This window comes from Chlorocebus sabaeus, chromosome 13 (genome assembly GCF_047675955.1).
Source record: "Chlorocebus sabaeus isolate Y175 chromosome 13, mChlSab1.0.hap1, whole genome shotgun sequence".
NCBI classification, from domain to species: Eukaryota; Metazoa; Chordata; class Mammalia; order Primates; family Cercopithecidae; genus Chlorocebus; species Chlorocebus sabaeus.
Genome location: NC_132916.1, coordinates 53,885,695 through 53,895,813, shown reverse-complemented (window position 1 = coordinate 53,895,813; position 10,119 = coordinate 53,885,695).

Here is a 10,119-nt window from a genome sequence, read left to right as displayed (position 1 = left end):
GGCACATGAAAGACTGTCATCGTAATTAGCATACAATCAAAAATTACAAAACACCAAGGCACTCTACCACCCTGTGATTGTTTGCCTCTATAACGATCGGAAGCATTCCAATGACTGGAATTATAGATAATAGAGCAACTTAGCATAAATTAAAATATCAGAATCCTTAAAATGTTTAGATACTTATGAAGAAAAAACTGAATAATAGATATTTTTTTTTGAAAATTATAGGAAGGCATGAAAAAGAAAAACAGATTTCAGAGATAAAAAAAGTCATTGAAATGAAAAAGTCAATAGATGGGCTAAATGGCAGACTAACTTCATTGAAAAGAGAATTATTGAAATGCAAAATAGAATTGAAGAAGCAAGAATACAGCAGAAAGAAAGAAAGAAAGAAAGAAAGAAAGAAAGAAAGAAAGAAAGAAAGAAAGAAAGAAAGAAAGAAAGAAAGAAAGAGAGGAAATACACAGAGACTGATTTACCAAATTTATAACGAAGTAATGGTGCTTAAGCTCTAGGCCCCTCAATTGCATAGACCCTTCAGCTTATGCTCCTCCTTAGCAGTGTGTTTATATTGTTATGTGTTGCTAAAAAAATTTGCAAAGTGAGATTTTTAACTGCAATTGATGAAGACTGCAGAATTTTTTCATTCCATTTGGCTTCTGTCATACTTTTTGTATGTTAGATAACATTGAAGAGTCCATGCACATTTTTTGACCAATGATGACTTGTGGCACTAAAACAGCTCTCAATAATAACCAAGCTAGAGGAGAGATTAAATATTTTTCATTCCCTCAATTGAAAAATATATTACATAATTATTATCACAGAAAAATATGCACCCAAAGATGGAGAACAATAAATAATTATGGAGGTATTCTAGTAGTTAATATACATATTACAATATTTTTCTGGAGTTTATTATGTTTGTAGAATTTGTTTGTTTTGTTTCAATGTCTAATTTATGTGATTTACTTTTCTTATTCTAAAGAAATATGTACTTCATATCTAATTTTCTACTTGTACTTTTGTGTTCTTTCCCAGATTTTTTCTGGGAGTCTAAGTTTAAAGACTCCCAGATTGTCTAAACTGCAGGTCCCAAAAAACCTGGATCTGTCTCGGGAAGTATGAAAGACAGGTTGACACATGGAAGATAAAATGAGAAGCTCCAATTTAAGTTAACTAAGATTCAAATGAGAATAAAAAAATTTGGAAGAGACAATATTTAAAGAGATATGTTAGAAAATTTTCTCAAATTGCAAGACTTAAATCTTAAATGGGAAAAAGTACGTTAAGTTCTGAATAGTGCAAAACCAAAATCTTCACCTAAATACATCGTAATGAAATTGCAGATTATCATAAACAAAGAGAAACTCTTAAAAACTACCATAGAAAAGAAAGAAAGTACCTATAAAGATACTAATCAAACTAAAAGTAGATTTTTTATTAGCATTGATTGATGTAGAAAGACAATGTAATCGTATCATCAAATGCTGAGGGAAAATGTCCACCTAGAATTTTATACCCAAAACAATCACTCAAGATTAAGAGCTGAACAAACATATTTTCTGACACTTGCAAACCAAGGAGTTCACCCTCACTAAATGAGTTATTTATCTAATTCCTGAGCAAAAAACAAACAAACAAAAAAATAAGCCAGATGGAGGGTGTGTAATTCAAGAAAGGATAGTAAGCAAAAAAAAGGTGTTAAACCAAAATAGGTATTGTCCACAAAAACAAGCAAACAAACAAAACCCAAAAACAAAAACAAAAAACCCCCAGTGACAACCAATTATGATGAGTTTGATAGAACTAAAACACTAAACAGAAATAGCATAAGATTTGACTCTCCCTGTGTCCTGAAACACTCTCCTCTCTTAGCTTTCTTGACATCACATTTTCCTAAAATCTCATTGTCTGGTCCTTCTCATTCTCCTTCATTGGCATCACCTTCAAGTTCAACCTCTGAATGTGGTAGTTCTGTTACTGGTAGAAGGTGTCCAGGTTGTTGGTGTTTTGAACAAAGAATTGGACAAAATACACAAAGCAACATAAGAAAAGCACAGATTTATTGAAACAAAGTATATTCCACAGAATGGGAGTGGGCTTGAGCAAGCACCTCAAAAGAGCCTGTTACAGAATTTTCTGGGGTTTAAATACCCTCTAGAAGTTTCCCATTGGTTACTTGGTTTACACCCTATGTAAATGAAGTAGTGGCCTGCAACCAGTGTGATTGGTTGCAGAAGGTGACCAAATCAGAGGCTGAAGTGAAGTTACAAAGTTACACATGAAGACTTGGCCTATGACCAGTCTGATTGGTTGCAGGAAGGGACCAATCAGAGGTAGTTTCATTTTTCATCTGCAAGGCAGAAAAAAGGTGGTGGGGGGAGTTGCAAAGGGAGTAAGCTTTGATTCTTTTGTCACTTGGGTGTGCAGAGGTGGGGTTTTCCTTTTGATTCAGTTCTAGGTAGTCAGTGTGAATCAGCCTGGGTTCCCTGCCTCCAGACCCTATTCTCCTGCCACAGTTTCTCATACCTGGTCCTGGAACCCTCTATTTTTCTCTCTCTCCCTAGAAGGTTAATATGGTTTGGTTCTGTATCCCCACCCAAATCTTACCTTGAATTGTAATAATCCCCACGTGTCATGGGCGGCACCAGGTAGAGGTAATTGGATCATGGGGGCAGTTTCCCCCATGCTGTTTTCGTGATAATGAGTGAGTCTTGTTTGAATCTGATGGTTTTATAAGTGTCTGGCATTTGCCCTGCTTGCATTCATTCTCTCTCCTGCAGCCCTGTGAAGAGGTGCCTTCTGCCATGATTATAAGTTTCCTGAGGCCTCCCCAGTCATAAGAAACTGTGAGTCAATTAAACCTCTTTCATTTATAAATTACCCAGTCTCAGTTATTTCTTCATAGCAGCATGAAAATGGACTAATACAGAGGTCTTACTAATTGCCATGAATTTTTGACCCCTCGCCTTCAAAATTCTTATCTCTTGCTCAGGCCTATCCTTTGAGTGTCAGATCCACTCATCTGACTGCCTACCTGACATATTCGACATGATACTTCACATCACAAATTCAAGATGTTTAAAAAGAATCTAGTTATTTCCCTCACCCATTGTAGACATCATTAGTCACCTATGCAGCTCTGTTTATCCTGTATTTCTGGTTGGCAGAGTCCTGATTTTATTTTAATAGACCATTTTTAAAAAGTAATTGTAGGGTCTGGGCATGGTGGCTCATACTTGTAATCTCAGCACTTTGGCAGACCAAGGAGGGTGGATCACTTGAGGACAGGAGTTCGAGACCAGCCTGGCCAACATGGTGGAACTCTGTCTCTACAAAAAGTACAAAAATTAGTCAGATGTGGTGGCACACACCTGTAGTCCCAACCACTAGGAAGGCTGAGGCATGAGAATCATTTGAACCTGGGAGGCAGAGGTTGCAGTGAGCCAAGATTTCATGACTGTACTCCAGCATGGGTGCCAGAGTGAGACTCTGTCTCAGAAAAAATTGTAGGTTTACAGACAAATTGAGCAGAAGCCATAAACTCCTTTCTACTGCCAACCCCTACAGAGTTTCTTCTATTACAGTATTAACTTACATTAGTGCAGTACATTTATAACAACTGATGAACCAATATTGATAAATTATGATTAACCAAAGCTCATAGTTTATATTAAGTTTCACTGTGTTGTACAGAGTGGGTGTTGACCAATGCATAATATCATGTATCCACCATGACAGTATCATGCAGAATAGTTTCACTGCCCTAAAAATCCTCTGTGCTCTGCCTACTCATTTCTCCCCCTTCCTCCCCTCTGGCCCCTTGGAAACCACTGTTCCTTTTACTGTCTTTATAGCTTTGCCCTTTTCCAGAATGTCATATGGTTAAAATCATACAGTATGTTGTCTTTTAAGAATGGCTTCTTTCACTTCGAAGCCTGTATCACATTTTAAGTTAGGTGGTTAAAAAAAGGAGAAATGTACGTTTAGGTTTCCTCCATGTATTCTCATTACATGATAGCTTATTTCTTTTTATCACAGAATAATATTCCATTATATGGATATACCACTGTTTGTTTATCCATTCACCTATTGAAGGACATCTTGGATGCTCTCAATTTTTGGCAATTATTAATAATGCTGCTATAAACATCTGTGTGCAGGTTTTTGAGTGGACATACATTTTCAATACATTAGGGTAAATACCTAAATCCTGATTTTATTTTATTATTTGCAATTTCCTAACGAATTTTGGGAAGAGAATTCTATCTTTAGTTTGGGAAAAATATCCTTATTGATACTAGAAAATATGAAGATCTCCTTTTTCCTGCATACTGTTGGTTGGGGGTAGTTATATTCTGCCGATAAGAACTGAGTACAGACTTCTGTAAAACTTTTAGAAAATGTTTCTTCACTTGTAGGAAGGAGACAGTGGTCAAAATGGCCACTTCTGTCTAAAAATGTACTGATACTTGAAACTGTTGCAGCTGTTGTGCCTAAGGATAGACCCATAAGGAACAGGGCAGAGTTAAGAGAACCACAGAGCAGTGGACTCAGAGCCCTAAAGTCCAGCACTTGGATCCTGTCCTACTGTGTACCTGTTAGTTATGTTAGATGACATATTTTCCTAAGATTTAAAGCACATTAAGCCTGGATTTTCTGTAGACAAAGCATCCTATAGTTGTTACTCTCCTCTCACCTCCCTAGTTTTCCTTAGTCTTATAAATAACATCGTCATCATCTGTATGATCTTTCAAGTCTTGAAATCTAAAAGTTGTCCTTGAAATCTTCCTTGCCTATTCCTCAGATACCTCCCCTGCACCCAATCCATCTTAAGTCTAGCTCTGTGTTCAAATATTCTTTAATGTATCATTTTCTCTATGTTTCTGCAAACACACCGTAGTCCAAGCCACTATCACCTTTTTGCCACAATTACTTTGGGGGTCTTTCTGCTTTTGCTCTCGTGCCCTTCCAATCCTGTATTCAGGTAGCAGCAAAAGAAACTGAATCAGGCCCTGTGATTAAAGCTTTTCAGTGGCTTCTCACTACTCTTAAAACCAATACCCAAATTCATCCCCATAACGCATAAAACCCTGCATGATGTGGTCCGGAACCTCTGTCCAACTCAGTTCATGCCATCCTTCCACTGGCTTGTTAACCTCTGGCCACACTGATCTTCTTCCGCTTCCTAGAAGACATCTATCCTGTCCCAGCTTGGAGTCTCTGTGTTCTAGTTCTGCTCAAACTGCCTTCTGAGGGGTGACACCCTGCCTTGCCCAAATGCATGAACATGCTTTTCAGATACTTGGCTTCTTCTCATTTTAGGTATCACCCAAATGATGTCTAAAATGAGATACTATTTAGGTATCACCTAAAATGAGAAAAGGCTTTCCTGAGCATACATTCTAAAGTTGGTTTCCCCATTTCTCTCTGTTTTAGTCCCTTGTTTCCTTTATAGCACTCCCAACAAAGTTTTATTTTATTTACTGCTCGACTTACCTGCCTATCCCAGAGGAAGAGAAGAGACAAGGGATTCTGTCTTAATTATTCAACATTGTGTCTCCAGCACCTAATCAGTGCATTACATATAGGAGGCTCTCAAACTTAGGTGCCAGATGAAAGATGAGTGATAACTTTCCTTGTTCTCATTTTTCAGAGCCATGTCTATTGATCTCAATCAGGCATTCACCAAGATTAGATTTTTTTTTTTTAAACAAGAGACTGACATAATGGAAAGGCAAAGAAAAAGGGAGAAGACAGGAAAAGCAAGAGGCATTTTATAATTTATCAAGCTACTAATATTAATAACCTTGTTTTAGAAGTAATTGAAAAATCATTTCTGAGAATCCTAATGTTTGATCTAGAAAGCATAAATAAAGGTCATTATTTGAGTTTTACATTTTGATTCCACTTGAGTGGGAAAGCAATCTAGTTTAGTTCGGGAGAGATGACAGTGGATCCAGCCGTCACATCCCACTTGGATGTGTTTATAAAGTGTTTGCAGATCATGAGAAGGAGGTCACTGGGGTTGCTATTCACTCCTGAGAGAAGTTTTTGTTTAATATTTGTCTTACTGCCATGAGGAGAAGTAGCTTTATTAATCTTTCAGAAATACATTAGATTGAATCAATTATAGACTTTCCATTAAGAAAATAGGATTTTTTTTTTCATATTTGCACTATGTGGACTGCAATGGACACACAAACCAAATATTCTGAGTAAACACAAAGCCTTTAAATTATGGAGCAATTTATATTGATTTATCAGGCAGATGGGATTGTTTAGAAGCAGGGGAAGAAAGAAGAAAGATTTTAAAAACTCATTATCATTTAATCAATGACTAATATTTTTTAGTTGTGGTGATAAAGCTTTCACTTCAAAACCACACTTAGTCAAGAAATTCATTTATTGTCTGTCTTTTTGGAAGAATTCGAAGAGACACCACATAATTCTTACTACCTCTTTAGGGATATCAAAAAAGCTCTACTTTCAACATGTCAGTTCATTTTTTTTTTTCAATGACTGCTTCTGTTGTTACATATTTTGTTTAAAAAATGATTCTTTCATTCATTCATCAGATCACGTTCTGTTGTTCAGGTTTCAGATTTCCCTATTTGGATTACCTTCCCTTCTTCTTGCTAAATCTCTTAATGACCAAGTTCAAGTTTCCCTGGGGACTCAAACCCTCACCTGACAGCCCCACAGAATTCCTTCTCCCCTGAACTTCTATGCATCCTGAATTTAACTCTGACTTTGTCTTGGTTTGTTTTACTGCTAATCCTATAGTCAAACAGTTTTTGGATTTCGGTGTAGCCAATCTCCTCCTCTCTAGGATCACCTCACCCCTCAGCCACTTGAGAGTGGTTATTTGTACCACCTGATCCTGCAATAGCGCTTGGATCACAAGAGGTCAACACTTGATTCATGTCCAGCCAGTCATGCTTCCTTCTTAGGGAATTTAAAATTTGAATAAAGAGCAGCTGGTTCTTCTCCATAGGCCCCTTGAAAATAACTGTTAGAATCAGAGGTTGTCTATTTCCATGAAGCCAAAGCCAGGCATCCCATCTGGAGAGAGAGAAGACTGAAGCAGAAACACAGTGGGAAGGAAGCAAAGATGGAGGCAGAATAGCTGCCACGAGCCCTGATAGTTTCAGTCCTTGATTGCATGTCCTTACGATCTCAGGCTTCTCTGTTTTCCTTTGGGTTCCACGAAAAATCCTGATATTTTGATAATAAACACACTTGTGTGACTTTGCCTGGTTTGAAGATTTTGCTTACAAACTAAAGAACTGTGGACAAGATATACTTCTTGTCTCAAGAGTGCCTGTATGTTTTAGGATTTAACTGAATGTATGTGGAAAGAAAGGTCAGGAATGTCGTTTACCTCTCTTCTCAATGAGAACAGCACTGGGCTCCCAATCACTACTTAACCTGTATCCTGCAAGTTCTAGTTTTTAAAATAATTGAAATGTTAGAAAAGTAATATAGGATTTTACCTTTGGAACGTATTAAACCTAATGAGAATGTTTTAAATTTAAAATGTATGGTTTCAGGACCTTCTGGCTTGGTGACTTAGGGCAAGTCACTTAATTGCTTTAAGCCTCTGTTTTTTCATATCTAAAATGGGGATGACAACAGTGCTGTCACAAAGGACTGTTGAGGGCATTTACTGGGAAACTCTGTCTGTTAGGCAGAGTACAGGCTCTGGCACATGGCTCGCAGATCTATCCATTAGAACGGAATATTGCAGATGAGAGGAAACTCCAATATTGGCTTTAACAACAAAGTAACTATTCTAGTGCACATAGGTGAAAAGGGCAGAGTTATGACAGGCTTCAGATGAGGTCTTACCGGAGATGTAGTTTCTCCATTCTGCCTTTTGCAATGTCATCTTCATCCTCAGGATGCATCCTTTGGTCGCTTGGCAGATCTGAGCTGTCCCTACTTAGTAGCAAATCAAATACAACAGTTCCAACTATACATCCTTACACACACTACGCTTTAGCTCAGGAGAGGGGTGCATCATTTCAAATAAGCCTTACTAAAAACTCACTGGCTCTGATTAGATTCCTTATCATCTCAAGCATTGTAGGCAGGAAGCGGAATGGAATTCACTTATTGAATTGATAGCACCCAGTTCTGGCACAGGGATGGTGAAAGGAATAGGTCCCTAAGAAAATGTAAGGAACTCTTTCCAGAAGTAAAGAGAATAGATTTCAGGCAGTTGTCTTCTGCAGTGCAATACATTCAATAAATGTACCTTTCTTTTACCTTAAAAAGGATTTTTTTAAGAACCCATACAAAATAGTATATTATTTTATCCAGTATTATAATTATGCATGAGCTACTACAATTGCTGCATATATTTTTGTTAGTTTATGTCTGAATGTGATTTTTACAAATGGATCTTAAGAAATGGTTTATTCTTAACCTAAAGGCTGATCTGAACAAATCTTTCTTTGTATTTTATTTGCCTTTTAAAAAATTCTTTTATGGGGGCTCTACTCTTCAGAGTCTGCTGAGGAAATGAGATTTTGGCAATGTTTTAATTCAAAAAGAGAAATCCTAGTTTTACTGTGCTGGATCTGGTTGTTTTTAGTTTCCATTATATTCCTGTTCCATTATTCCTTCAATAACTTTGTTCTCCCATGACTCTTCTTTATTGTTACCACATTTTTTCTGTTCTTTTCAGTGACAAGTTTTTCGATTCAACTGAAGCCCTTGCTATCCGGTAGAGTCAGAGCCATCACAATTGCGGAGTCTTCATTAAGCTACAGTTTTTAATGGAACACCCCAGTGAGGTTTGAGAGTACAGTTTGATGGTCTATATTACATTACTAAGCCAATTTTATTGGTTAGTGTATACATTTTACAAATTTATTATTCTAATTTTCCCAAAGAAATAATTTCCTTATTGATCCCTTTCATTTTACCCCATTTTATTTTTCCATATTTTCTGATATCCTCTACTTCAACTTTTAAAAATTATAATCCACAGAAATAAATACATTTTATATTATGACCCAGTGTGTATACTCACAGAAACATACAGAAGACAAATTCCACGAAACAATGCTTCCTCTGTACAGTGCACTTTGGTGTTGTTACTGTGTTCTAGTCTATTCATTTCCTTCCATCCTACTCTGTTATAAAAGTTGCTCTTTTACAAATCTGTAATTTGATCTTATGACCCACTGACATGTCTCAACATACCATTTGAAAATTATTGCTAAACTGTACTTTCTCACTAGTGATATTGTACATCTAGGGTTTATGATTGTGCTCAAGAGAATTCTTGTCTTTATAAGGCAAAAATGGCAAATATTTCTATTTCCATTTAAAAGAGCATTATACAAAATACAAGTATCAAAAGTTTCCACTTAATAGCTGCACTGTTTAGAGCCCACCGGAGCACATCAAGTGAGTATGCGTGCCAATTAATGAAAACCAGATAAATTTTATGATTCAGTTACTCATTTTGTTAACTACCCAACACAGTGATGCTGAACACCTTGATTGTTTTGACTGTTATGAAGTAATTTCTGCACATCTGCCTCACCAGATCCATAATTTATATTCATCTGCCTCACCAGATCCATAATTTATATTCATCTGCCTCACCAGATCCATAATTTACATTTATCTCATTACATGAGGCAGCATGATTACCACTAATACATTAAAAACCAATTTATAAAAGAAAATGAAATGTTAAATTATATTCAATTTACATTTTATTTACTGGGACTAAACTATTCATAGCAACAATGTGTTATTCTGGAGAATCGTCTACACATAGTAGTGTAAACTTTTTAATTATCATTAAGAATCAAAAAAATGAAGAGTATCTAAATAATCCAATTGATATTTTAAGGTATAAAAATGTAAGAATTACAAACATCAGATCATAAAGTTAGTTTTGGTCCATTTTTGATTCCACAACACATTGTTAAAATGTCAATGAAAATATTAATATGCATTTGGTATAAGACCAAACAAAAGAAATTTATAAATACATTTTCTTTTATTTACATATTTAAATGAAAGGGACTATCACCTTTAAAATGGGAAAAGCCTAAATCTCTCTTTCTTTCTGCCTCTCCCTCCCATCCT